We start from the raw sequence: 13697 nt of genomic DNA, 5'->3' as shown, positions 1-13697 counted from the left end.
TGTGCTTGAATCCTGCCGCCTTCCTCCCACCATGCTCGGTCCCGCATGCGCAGAGATGCTCATAGCGATCCCGGACGTAAACCATTTCTGTTTATTATTAATTGTTTGGGAAACGGAAGGAATACAATTTGAACTATCATCACCAATAAATATATTGATCAATACTTTTCTCGTAAGGCATTTGATCTAATTAACATTGCACAAATTGAACGAGAAGGGTTGACGTGTTTTTATTTTAGGCCACAGTAATATTTTACTGGAATAATTAATTTAGTTAAATACCCGAGCTCAGTACGTATAAGCCAGCGAAATGGTTATATCTTTCATAAAGAACAATAATTTTAGAAGGAAAGCGTGATTATCTGGACCTAGATTCAGGAAGCTCTGTGTATTTCTTCGTAAGTGGGTTTGCTACGAAGGTTCCTAAGTGCGCCCTAAGAAGATGCTTAGGTGCGATTCAATAAGGTCCACTTAGGAAGAAATTTGTTGGTTCACCTGCGTGCCGAAAGAGGTCACTACTGTGTTTTGTTTGGCCAATCAGAGAGCAGCAACATTCTTCATATTGAAGATTTAGCGCTGGTTTATCGGAGCTCTACTGCCTCCTATTTACGTCGAATTTTATTATAAAATTAGTATATTCCGAAGTAAAACAATGTTTTTCAACTTCTACAGCCAGCACCGACATTGTAGTAAACAAATATGTTACATTTGTTGTTTACCTACGTAATTCTAAGAGATACTGTGTAGCTGTCCTTGTTGCTCGGAAGATGCGCTGAAAATTATTGTATATATTTACTGAATTTACCCAAGGGCCACTAACTATCTAGTAGCCTCGACGAGGACAGAAAGCCGGCGGCTTGTTTAAGGGCCAGCCAATTGTCTTAATGATATTTTTTAGCTGGAATTTTGCATTTACGGCTTCAGCGGGTAGGCGGTTCCATGGGTTTATAGCTCTCTTGGTGGAAAAAAACATCTGTTTTCAGTCCTACTTGAGAGAACATACTCTCCAACACTATATCTGTGATTGCCCTGCTATCAGTGACTTCATACCAAATGGTATGAGGTATTTTGAGCTCTGTAATTACTTCATTCACTCAGGAATATTGGAAGATATTCTTGTGCTGCACCCAGATTTTGCCAGTGGAGGCTAATAGATCAGCATTAAGTATTTTGTTCTCTCCTAATTCCATGTATGACTGGCCATCCTGTGAGGTGAGGATGTTGGATGAGCTTGTAGCTGGTTTTTGATCTACACTGTGTGGTCCTTTATACAGAATAGGGAAGCAGCACATTGCTGTGTATACCTAAACATGTTTAAAAATACATTGTTTGAGAGGAGTCTTGTAGAAACTGGTAAGATTAATTATAATATAATGTTTCCATGATTCAGTGCTTACCTCTTGTGAAAATCACGAAGAGTTGTTTAGTCAGAGTTGATTTGTTTTTTGTATTGAGGCTGGTATTTTCTAAATTGATTCCATGTACAGTATGTCTAACTATCCTGTGAGATGGGAGTATTAGATAAACTTATAGCTAGTTATTTATCTACACTGTGTAATGTTCCATATAGAATAGGGTAGCAGCACATTGCTGTGTATACCTAATCTTCTTAATAAAAAAAATCAGTAATAAAGATTTTAAATTATAGTTTGTATTATTACAAATACAGTACTGTATTATCCTTATTAAATCATGTTGACCATGGATCATTAAGATATCATGTTGATATGTAATAGTCATATTTCTTTTGAACTGCTAATCCATGCTAATCATTCATTAAATTGTGCATTATGTCTCAATTTTTCACTTCCTTGGATATACTGTACAGTACAAAAAGATAGGATAAAAATAAACCAGTAATATTTCTTTCATTATATTTTTCATTTAAATAACTGCATCAATATTTTTACAGCTGACAGGATTTGTTTTACCATACAGGTGCATTATTTGTTAAAAAAAAATTTGGCTTATTGTTACACACAATGGTGCTACATAGCCTTCCCAGCTTGGTGCCTTCTTTTAATACTTACTGATTAAAAAATAAATAATAAATACATTTTATTCAGGAAAAGTACATACAGTTGATTTACAAACATAATGTTGGATTTATAGACAGAGCTAGTACATACAATACCTAAAGCCACTAATACTCATAGCGTTTCGGGCAAGGTGTGGGGGAAAAAAAACACAGACTAAAACTTAATAGTAATCGGGATTAGGTATAAATTGTGTTGAAAGAAGGAATAAAAAATACAAAAAGGGGGGTTAACATAGCATAAATCAGCAATTGCACATGTTGGTGAACAGCGTTGTTTAAAAAATAGCAAGACATGGGTTGACATTTAGGAGGTAAGTTAGGTTACATGGAGTTAATTAGGCAGTACTTGGTTTAACTCTTAAACTGGTTGAGAGAGGTACAACCATTGACATGATTCGGGAGGTCATTCCACATTCTGGGTCCCTTGATTTGTAGAGCACTTCTAGTTTGGTTACACACAGCCAATTTGTGTAACAGGAAGAGGTCTTGGACACAAATTTGTTCCATGCTAGATGTAGAGGAATCAGCTGAGTATTCCTCAAATAAAATAAGTTGCCTCAGCTTATATGGTAAATAAAATAAGCATTTCTCAAATAAGTAGCTGCCTCACCTCACTGCCTTACTGCTACATAGCCTTCCCGGCATGGTGCCTTCTTTTGATAATTACTTGTTCCACACCCAAATTGTATAACAGGAAGAGGTCTTGGACCCCTACTTCACTCTCTCTTTTTTAATAGTTTATATAGTCATAATTATAGCTTTAAGTATTCAATGAATAATGTTTTTGACATTTTTACCCTTCTCCTTACCTAACATCATTTGTGCAGCATATTTTTATTTTATGTCTCACCCAGATTTAATTTCAAAATAAAACCAAACTAAATAAATTAGAAATGGGCATGTATAGCTAAGGTTCACCCTTACTACTAGGTGAACAGGGGCATTTGGTGATAGTAAATGATCCCATCAGGCAGGGCTCATGACCTTCTCTCATATTTCATGTTTACCAGTGTTTATTTACTTAATAACTACTGGTATAATATCTTGCTATTATAAAACTAATTCTACTATCATCAAACACATATTTACTTCAAGTTTCAAGCAGAGAATGCATATATAACTAACACGAAGGACTCCTCTTCACTAGATTCTCCAGCTATAATATTTTGCTCATGTTCCAATATCATAAATCGGTCTCAGTATTATGTAGTAGAGAAAAAATGACTTATATCCAGTTTACGTAAAGCTACGAGTGGTCGAAACCACACTTAAATCCCGGAATGAACTTACAAAGGTTTTTCCACTTAGGGTAGTTACTTGAATACGGATGTAGCCGCCACGAAGGCGCTAAGAGGGAAAACGTTCTAAGCTAAGAGGAAAAACCTTCGTAAGAACCTTCCTGAATCCGGCCCCTGAACTCTATATTTCTCCAACAAGTGCAGGAGATTTCATGTTTAAGCCTGCAATCGACGCTTGGCATCATGATAGCTGGGAATTTTCTGGCTAAATTATGTCTTACTATGGAAACGCTAGCGCTGTTAATTCTATGTGTTAGTGTTATTAGTAAATATTAATATTAGGAGTTAAGGGAGAATAATGTACTGGTTATTTCCAACATACCTCGGGGGGGGGGGGGGGAATTCTTGGGTCGCAGTGCTATGTTGAGAACTGACGTACCTGAATTCTTCCCAAAAGTTATATTATGAGTTAGTATGTTAGTGCGTTAGTACACATACAACGAATGTCCAGACTCTGTTAGCAACCCATAAGACTCTAAGTCTTCTTAGGGAACTTATATTAAATGTGGAAACATTAAATTATTAAATCATCTAAAGTTAAGAAATCCTGAAGCCTGAAGGGGTATACTCGGTGATTTGTGTTGCTATGAGTGTAATAGTTATGTTACTAAGTCCCAAAGTCTTGTAATCTCAGAGATATTCTCTAGATGTGGTAATGGTGTAGTCTGTAGCCTACACGAATTAAATTAATGGTTAAATCATTCAGGTTAAGGAGACTTAGAATCCACAGTGAGGTGAACGTCCAGGGTCACTATGACTTGTAACTTGTTAGTTACTGGGCATCACAACGCGGTATCATCATGACTACCATAAATCGGATGATGTATTATTTGCTCCTAGTCAGAGCTAAATTATTGTTGTAGTTTCCGATTACATTGTTGAACAGTGGCTCTAAGTGGTCATGTGCTCGGTGGAACAGAATTGCTGTCCTCGGAAACTGTTGGTAAAGTTGGTCCTTTAGACCACTCTCGTTCAGCTAATTCGAGGGGTACCAACTTCTCCAATGTTTTTAGGGTAGTAGTGCCTCGGCACAAAACCTTTACAACTCTCAGGATACCTTGGTGGTCTGGATAGACAGAGACAATCTTGCCAATAGGCCACTCTAACTGTCAATTAACACTAGGTCTCCTGGTTTTAGTTAGACTTTGTTATAGGGGCTCGAAGCTCCATAATGATATTCCCTTAGAGCTGTGAGGTACTCTCGAGTCCACACTTCATTCCACTTCTCGACTACCCTTGAAAGATGTTGACCACTTTCCGCTAAGTCACTCCTAGTCAAATGTGAAGGGTCGGCTGGATCCTCTTCTGCCAAAGGTATCAGAGGGCTCAGTAGGCTTCCATGGATTAAATGTGAGGGACTCAGGGGTTCTCTCTGAGAGAGAAGTTATTTGAAAGGTAAGTCAGGGGGCGGTTGTTGACGCGTACCTCAATTTCTACGACGAGTGTTTGTAATTCAGGGATTTTTTTTTTGTTGATGTAAGGTCTTCCTTAAATATTTCTTGACAGTCCCTATCATTCGTACGTAGAAATCACCTTGCCAGGGTGCTCTGGGAGGTATAAATTTCCAGTGGTACTGTCTTCTTTGTAATACAGACTGCACCTCAGGATGATTCCATATCTCTCGTAGGCAGGCTTCTCCAGCCACAAAATTTGATCCATTGTCGGAAATCATTAACTTGGGTCAGGATCTGCGTGCAGCAAATCTACGAAAGGCTTGGATAGAGGCTTCTGCACTCATGTCAGAAGTCACTTCTAAGTGTACGCCTCGTGTGGTTGCAAACGTGAAGAGGCAAATATATGCTTTCACTGGTACATTATCAGGAGAGCCAGTGAGAAATAAGGCTCCTGTGTAATCGACACCAGTGGTCTCAAAGGGACGAAGGTGGACTACTCTCTTCTTAGGGAGTGGTGGAGGTCCTGGGTAAGGACACACTTGAGCGTCATACCTTCTGCAGATTACACAAGACTTAATAATTGATTTGACAGCTTGACGACCTTGGGAAGCCAATATTTCTGTCTAAGGTCGGTGAGGGTGTCTAACACTCCACCATGTAAAGTACCATATTGATGGTGATGTAAAACTAGAAGTTTTGTGATAACGGGGTGACGTGGTAGAAGTATTGGATTTTTTGTATCTAAATAAATTTCTGCATGAAGCAGACGTCCTCCATACCTCAATATATTGTATAGGTATTGGCATCATGCCAGATGGCTAGAGACTTAGTTAATTTGTCTTGAAGATTCTCATATTCACTTCCATATGTCTCTTGTTGTGCACGTTTGATCCAATAGAGGATAGGACTGGGAAATCTATGTCTGATTCCCATCTTAGCAAGAAAATCAAATACATGTACTGTTACTCTTAGTAACTTACTCAAGTTGGAATAATTGTGAGGGTTAATAGCTGAGGTCTGATGAGGTTCTGGATCTGTCATGAGTGTAGGGATATTGGTCACTATGACTTGTGGTTTCTGTTTAGGCCACTTGCCACTAACAAGCCATGAAGGTCCATTAAACCACATCTGAGAATTGATCAGCTGTTTTAATGATAAACCTCTTGAAAGGTAATTGGCTGAATTGTCCTTAATAGGAATATGTCTAAGTTTATATCCAGCAGATAATTCATGTATTTCCCTAACACGATTGCTGACGTAAGGAGTTTTGTTATAATTGTTTCTTACCCAGTAAGACTGCCTCAATTTCTTACCACACTACGATCTCACCAAAGTGAATATTTTTGAGTGTCTTGGTCAGGCAATGAGCCACTCTTACTCCCACCAGCATTGCAGTCAACTCCATTTAGAGTAAAGATCTCCTCTTGATTGGATCAACTCTTGCTTTTGATGTGAGTAAAATGATTGTGTATTATTGACTAATTAGCTTGCAGCGTCGTACGCTTTACCAAAGGCATCGCAAAAGACGTGCAAATCGGTGAGTAAGTTTTGTCCTGAGGCATTACGAGGAAATTTCACAACACCTAATGGATTGAAATCCATTGTGAGTATTTGCCATTTATCCTGCAACTCAATTGGCAACGGATCATCCCATCCCCTATTTTTCTGCCAGCATTCCTGCATGAGGAGATTGCCCTATATTAAAAATAGGGCTAAGTAAACCCAAAGGGTCAAATGGTTGGCTTACATATGAGAGCAATTTTCTCATGGTGAGGGGTGAATTATTTGTTTGTACTAACTTGACATTCATCTCCTCGGTAACTGTGTTCCATTCCATGCCCAGAACTTTTAATTGATTAGGCATCTGATATATCAGGAAACTCTTTCTCGATCATCTGATTTAATTGTTTATTGTTTGAGGCCCATGATTGCAGTGGCATATTGGCTCCGAGCAACTCACGATTAGCCTCATGGTAAATTTCTACCAATTTAATTTTGTCATAAGTTGTTCCCTGAAAGTTGTCTACGTACAAGTTGTCAATATTTTCTACTTTGTAAGAGCTATTCGACTTCTTCAAATATTTATCTAACGTTGCTTGAAGTAGAAACGGTCGCCCAGAAAAGCACAGAGGCAAACCTGTAGGTGTTGACGTCACTATTAGGATCCAGTGGATCTTTGATCCAGAGAAATTTGGTGAAATTACGATTCTCTTCTTGTAAGCCTACTTTAAGGAAAGCTTTACTGATATCAGCAGTATAAGCAAAAATACCAGTATGGAATTGTAATAATACATCATGTAGCCTTTATGTTAGGCTAGGTCCTGTTTGAAGACATTCATTTAAGGACACGCTGTTTGCCTTTACTTTGGCACTGCAGTTGAAGACTATTCACATTGGTGTCGTCACTGACTCTTTCACCACAGCATGATGAGGCAAATAGTGATCTGTTTTATGGTCATCATTATCAACAACTTCAATAAATTTACTGTCGAGTTGTTGTTGGATTAATTGGTGATACATATTTAATTTATCAGGCTGTTTCTGTAGCCGCATTAATTGAGACTTTAATTGAGAGGCTGCCATGAAATAATTAACTGGAAGTTGGGGATGATTCAACTTCCATGGCAGTCTCACCTAGTATTGTTTGTCTTTATAGACAACGGTGTCCAGATATTGCTGGTAAGTCCATGTATCACCAGGACTTGGTTTGTTAGGGACAATACCTAAAGCGTCTAGATCCCACAATTTAAATACAGTTGGATCAGATTCATTATCTTCAGATATGTCTCTGAAATGTAGTGATGACTGTTCTAAGCCTAGTCAAGGCACTATTGAATTGTTTGGTAATTTACACAGATTTTTGTTGGAAAAGCACCGGCCCTGTTAGCAATTTGCCTCCAGCAGATGACAACAAATTCATTCCTAGTTGTCGGATGCAGCCTGTAATAAATCTGTAATAATAGCGGCTCCTATAAGGATACCAACGTCTGTGAGGCGATCAGAATTTATTTTATAATCCGCTAGCCTCATGCGGTTACGTCTGAGATATTTTACAGTGTGGGCGAGCCCTGTGACCTACAGTTCTGAAGGAAGCTTGTCCACTACTACAGCTTGTATTGAATTAGTGGAAGCTCCGAGTTGTACCAGTAACTTAACTAGTTGGTATTCACGAGGTCCACTATTTGTCAAGAAACCAGAGATGTGTATTTTCACACGTTTGGCAGGTTTTAATTTCAACTGCTCAACTAACTGTTGTGTGATGAAGGTCTTCTGGGTGCCTTGATCGAAAAGTCCTCCAGTATTGACTCTAGACTTCTTGTTAATTAGTTTAAGTTGAGCTGTGGGCAAAGCAGTATGACTGAGTTGCCTGACTCAGTTGCAAGCACATTAATTTCTTGGTGTACTTTGCAGTATTGAACTGTGGTAGAATTCGTAGAATGCTCCCGAAGTGTTGTAGATTGTGATGATGCCTTTCTACATAAGGCATAATGATGCTTACCCTTGTTGCATCTACTGAACAATCGTAGTCGGACACATTTACTAGATTCATGAGAACCCATGCAGTTGGTGCATCTATGCAATTCTTGCAGACGTTTAATTTTAGAATTAAAGTTAGGATAAACATTACATTTATAAGTGACATGCTCTTGTTCACAGAACAGACACTTTCCCTCTCTTGCTGAGTTTGTCTTCTTGACAGAAACATCAATTACAGACTCAGAGGGAGATACAGAATAAATACCTATGTTACCACTCCTCTTTTCAGTGGATAGAGCAGTCCTAGGCTTAAATTTACAAGACTTATTCAAAGTCGGTTTTGGTTTAACTGAATTATCAGTATTAGGTTGCTTAGACTCAGGATTAATTTTATCATGAGTTTTCAACCTGTTAACCGTGATTCTTAACCCCTCAAATATTTGATTGAGAGTGAGAAACTCGGTTTTGAAGTGTGAACAGATTTCTGCCAAAATGTTTTGAGGTAATTTCCTCTGTAAAAGCAACTTAATAGACCATTCGGAAGCTGGTACATTAACTTCAGTACCTAAAGCTTTCACTAGTGACTCTACATCTAACATAAATCTTTGAAGGGAGTCTGGTCGGTTACTTGGTGCATTCAGATCCAGTAATTGATAATACAGGTTAGCTCTACTTAACTCTTTGTTGCAATAATTCAACTTTAACAGTTTGATAGCTTCCTCATAATTACTCTCAGTGAGAGCTAGGTTATTTATGACCTTCTTAGCCACCCCTTTGAGAAGGCTGTTTAGGTAAGAAAATTTTGAAACCTTATCAAGAGAAGGTTTTGCATGTATATGGACTTCAAATGAAGTCCAAAATGTGTTCCAGTTTTCTTCATCCAGTCTAAAGTCTAAAGTAGGTAAACGAACCTCAGGTAGTTGTCGGAAAACCCAACACCATTTAATAATATTCCATACAATAGGCAGATAATATTGCTGCTGTATTGTATACACAAGTTAACCCCATAGAAAATGTAGCTTGTAGTGGAATTTTCCATCAATAGAAAACGGGATATCATTGCCACATAATACTGTAAATTCACCAGCTATTCTGTTGGGAATTATTCTTAAATACATTAGTCTTTGGACTTTAAATATCATAAAAAACATCTCATTTGAATTAACTTAATTATCAGCATCAAAATAGAGTAAATGTGACCCCTTCTATCACATATTGACATTGGACAATGAGATCTAAGGCATCAGTGGTGTGAAGAGTGGTCAGCCATTGTTTGTTAGACCAGAGTCGTTGGAGCAAGTTTTGCTCCTATAAGTCTTTTGGACGTAGTTTTATGGAGATCAAAGTGTTCTACCATCATCAACATGAGTAGTGTAATATGTGACTAGAACCGCGCGCGCCATCTGCCCAGGTGGCTCTATAGAGCCCGCTGGGCAGGTGGCGCGCAGGTGTCTAATCACAAAGGGTTTGGGGGGAATTTTCCCAGAAGTTTTGCGTGTGTCGGACGCGTGTGAGCGTCCGGTGTTTGGGTATGTGGTCAGGAAAGATGGGAGGTCATGTTGTTGGGGGTGTAGGAGAGTATGTGTGGTATGTGGTAGAGTAAGAAATACAAGGATATGAGTGGAATATGTGGAAAGAGTAGTTAAATATGTATGTGTGTTTGCCGTAGACTTAATCCTGTGTGTAGATAATAGTTTTGATGATAGTAAGTAAGCTATGTAGAGGCTGAGTGTAGGTGTGAGGGGTCCCAACATAGGCGGCTATGTTGTTTGGGGTGGGGAAGGGGTGTTGGAAGGGTGAGGGGGCTTTCCCTCGGCGTGAGAGTGCTTAGGGTCCATTTGTGGTTTTGACATCCATTATTTTCTTGGAGCTATGCTCACAGCCGGAAGTGGGAGAGGAGGAGGGTAGGAGAGAGCAGAGTCCAGGAGGAGGGATATGGACCATTTACCCTTAATCGTTTTTTCAAGTCTATTTTCTTCGAGTTATGCAGCTGTGTTTGGAGATGATCCATGAGGGAAATAGTTCGGCCATACATGGTAGGAAGTGTGGAGGAGAAGGAGGATGAGAAAGAGAGAGCAGTCACTCTTAAGTTGTGAATGAGATGAGGCAACAGTTGGTGGAGAAGGTCTGCTTTATGTAACAATGTATGGGAGTGTATAGGTGACAGTCCTGGACGGATGTGAACCATTACCCACTTACCCTTAGGCGTTTTTCAAAGTCCGCAGAGGGGTGTGTGTACTGCCCACTGGTCAGAGGGTAACTGAAGAGCATTTCCAAGTAGCTGGTTATATCTTCCCCTCCCAGAGGGTACGCAATGACTGCCATTACTTCCTCAGACACGGGCGAAAGTGGCTGGGTATCCATTACCCACTGCATTTCGTTAAGGAAAGGGACCCCCTCTCCATCCCCTCCATTACCTTCTAGAGTGGGGCACCCCTCTCCCCCTTACCTTCTAGAGTGGTACGGACCAGGATCACATACCGTCACATCGACCTGAGAAGTGTCACCACATGGCACATCACTTAGTAAACTCAGTCAAAGTCAGTAGGTTAGCGTTTACTAAAAGAGGGAAACATTTCTTATCGTCACGGAGACGCGATCTCTACCTACAAATTGTTCTTGTTAACTGTGATCATTGAAATGTATGCATGTTTACTCAATCTCCATCACCTCTTCTTACTACACCCATTACTGCTGTGCAGAGCTAGTATCACACAACGGCGTTATCATAGCAAGACAATGTCACAGAATGGTCATGACTCCTGAATGAATGAAACGGCAATCAGTCTCGTTAAGGTCTAACCTTCGCGGCGGTTTGAGACGTTGTGAGATGGACGAGGTAGTCGGATGGCCTTACCCTCTCCCCATCCACCCCCACCAAACCCCTACCCCCCTCCCACCCCCCCTTCCAAGAGGTAGTGTAATATGTGACTAGAACCGCGCGCGCCATCTGCCCAGGTGGCTCTATAGAGCCAGCTGGGCAGGTGGCGCGCAGGTGTCTAATCACAAAGGGTTTGGGGGGAATTTTCCCGAAAGTTTTGCGTGTGTCGGACGCGTGTGAGCATCCGGTGTTTGGGTATGTGGTCAGGAAAGATGGGAGGTCATGTTGTTGGGGGTGTAGGAGAGTATGTGTGGTATGTGGTAGAGTAAGAAATACAAGGATATGAGTGGAATATGTGGAAAGAGTAGTTAAATATGTGTGTGTGTGTTTGCCGTAGACTTAATCCTGTGTGTAGATAATAGTTTTGATAATAGTAAGTAAGCTATGTAGAGGCTGAGTGTAGGTGTGAGGGGTCCCAACATAGGCGGCTATGTTGTTTGGGGTGGGGGAGGGGTGAGGAAAGGGGTGTTGGAAGGGTTAGGGGGCTTCCCCTTGGCGTGAGAGTGCTTAGGGGCCATTTGTGGTTTTGACATCCATTATTTTCTTGGAGCTATGCTCACAGCCGGAAGTGGGAGAGGAGGAGGGTAGGAGAGAGCAGAGTCCAGGAGGAGGAATGTGGACCATTTACCCTTAATCGTTTTTTCAAGTCTATTTTCTTCGAGTTATGCAGCTGTGTTTGGAGATGATCCATGAGGGTAATAGTTCGGCCATTCATGGTAGGAAGTGTGGAGGAGAAGGAGGATGAGAAAGAGACAGCAGTCACTCTTAAGTTGATATGAGATGAGGCAACAGTTGGTGGAGAAGGTCTGCTTTATGTAACAATGTATGGGAGTGTATAAGTGATAGTCCTGGACGGATGTGAACCATTACCCACTTACCCTTAAGCGTTTCTCAAAGTCCGGAGAGGGGTGTGTGTACTGCACAATGGTCAGAGGGTAACTGAAGAGCATTTCCAAGTAGCTGGTTATATCTTCCCCTCCCAGAGGGTACACAATGACTGCCATTACTTCCTCAGACACGGGCAGAAGTGGCCGGGTATCCATTACCCACTGCATTTCGTCAAGGAAAGGGACCCCCTCTCCATCCCCTCCATTACCTTCTAGAGTGGGGCACCCCTCTCCCCCTTACCTTCTAGAGTGGTATGGACCAGGATCACATACCGTCACATCGACCTGAGAAGTGTCACCACATGGCACATCACTTAGTAAACTCAGTCAAAATCAGTAGGTTAGCGTTTACTAAAAGAGGGAAACATTTCTCATCGTCACGGAGACGCGATCTCTACCTACAAATTGTTCTTGTTAACTGTGATCATTGAAATGTATGCATGTTTACTCAATCTCCATCACCTCTTCTTCCTACACACATTACTGCTGTGCAGAGCTTGTATCACACAACGGCGTTATAATAGCAAGACAATGTCACAGAATGTTCATGACTCCTGAATGAATGAAACGGCAATCCGTCTCGTTAAGGTCTAACCTTCGCGGCGGTTTGAGACGTTGTGAGATGGACGAGGTAGTGGGATGGCCTTACCCTCTCCCCATCCACCCCCACCAAACCCCTACCCCCCTTCCAAGGGGTAGTGTAATATGTGACTAGAACCGCGCGCGCCATCTGCCCAGGTGGCTTTATAGAGCCAGCTGGGCAGGTGCCTAATCACAAAGGGTTTGGGGGGAATTTTCCCGAAAGTTTTGCGTGTGTCGGACGCGTGTGAGCATCCAGTGTTTGGGTATGTGGTCAGGAAAGATGGGAGGTCATGTTGTTGGGGGTGTAGGAGAGTATGTGTGGTATGTGGTAGAGTAAGAAATACAAGGATATGAGTGGAATATGTGGAAAGAGTAGTTAAATATGTATGTGTGTTTGCCGTAGACTTAATCCTGTGTGTAGATAATAGTTTTGATGATAGTAAGTAAGCTATGTAGAGGCTGAGTGTAGGTGTGAGGGGTCCCAACATAGGCGGCTATGTTGTTTGGGGTGGGGGAGGGGTGAGGGAAGGGGTGTTGGAAGGGTGAGGGGGCTTCCCCTTGGCGTGAGAGTGCTTAGGGGCCATTTGTGGTTTTGACATCCATTATTTTCTTGAAGCTATGCTCACAGCCGGAAGTGGGAGAGGAGGAGGGTAGGAGAGAGCAGAGTCCAGGAGGAGGAATGTGGACCATTTACCCTTAATCGTTTTTTCAAGTCTATTTTCTTCGAGTTATGCAGCTGTGTTTGGAGATGATCCATGAGGGTGATAGTTCGGCCATTCATGGTAGGAAGTGTGGAGGAGAAGGAGGATGAGAAAGAGAGAGCACTCACTCTTAAGTTGTGAATGAGATGAGGCAACAGTTGGTGGAGAAGGTCTGCTTTATGTAACAATGTATGGGAGTGTATAAGTGACAGTCCTGGACGGATGTGAACCATTACCCACTTACCCTTAAGCGTTTTTCAAAGTCCGCAGAGGGGTGTGTGTACTGCCCACTGGTCAGAGGGTAACTGAAGAGCATTTCCAAGTAGCTGGTTATATCTTCCCCTCCCAGAGGGTACGCAATGACTGCCATTACTTCCTCAGACACGGGCAGAAGTGGCCGGGTATCCATTACCCACTGCATTTCGTTAAGGAAAGGGAC

Source organism: Procambarus clarkii, chromosome 56 (assembly GCF_040958095.1).
Source record: "Procambarus clarkii isolate CNS0578487 chromosome 56, FALCON_Pclarkii_2.0, whole genome shotgun sequence".
NCBI lineage: Eukaryota > Metazoa > Arthropoda > Malacostraca > Decapoda > Cambaridae > Procambarus > Procambarus clarkii.
This window is presented reverse-complemented; position numbering follows the sequence as displayed.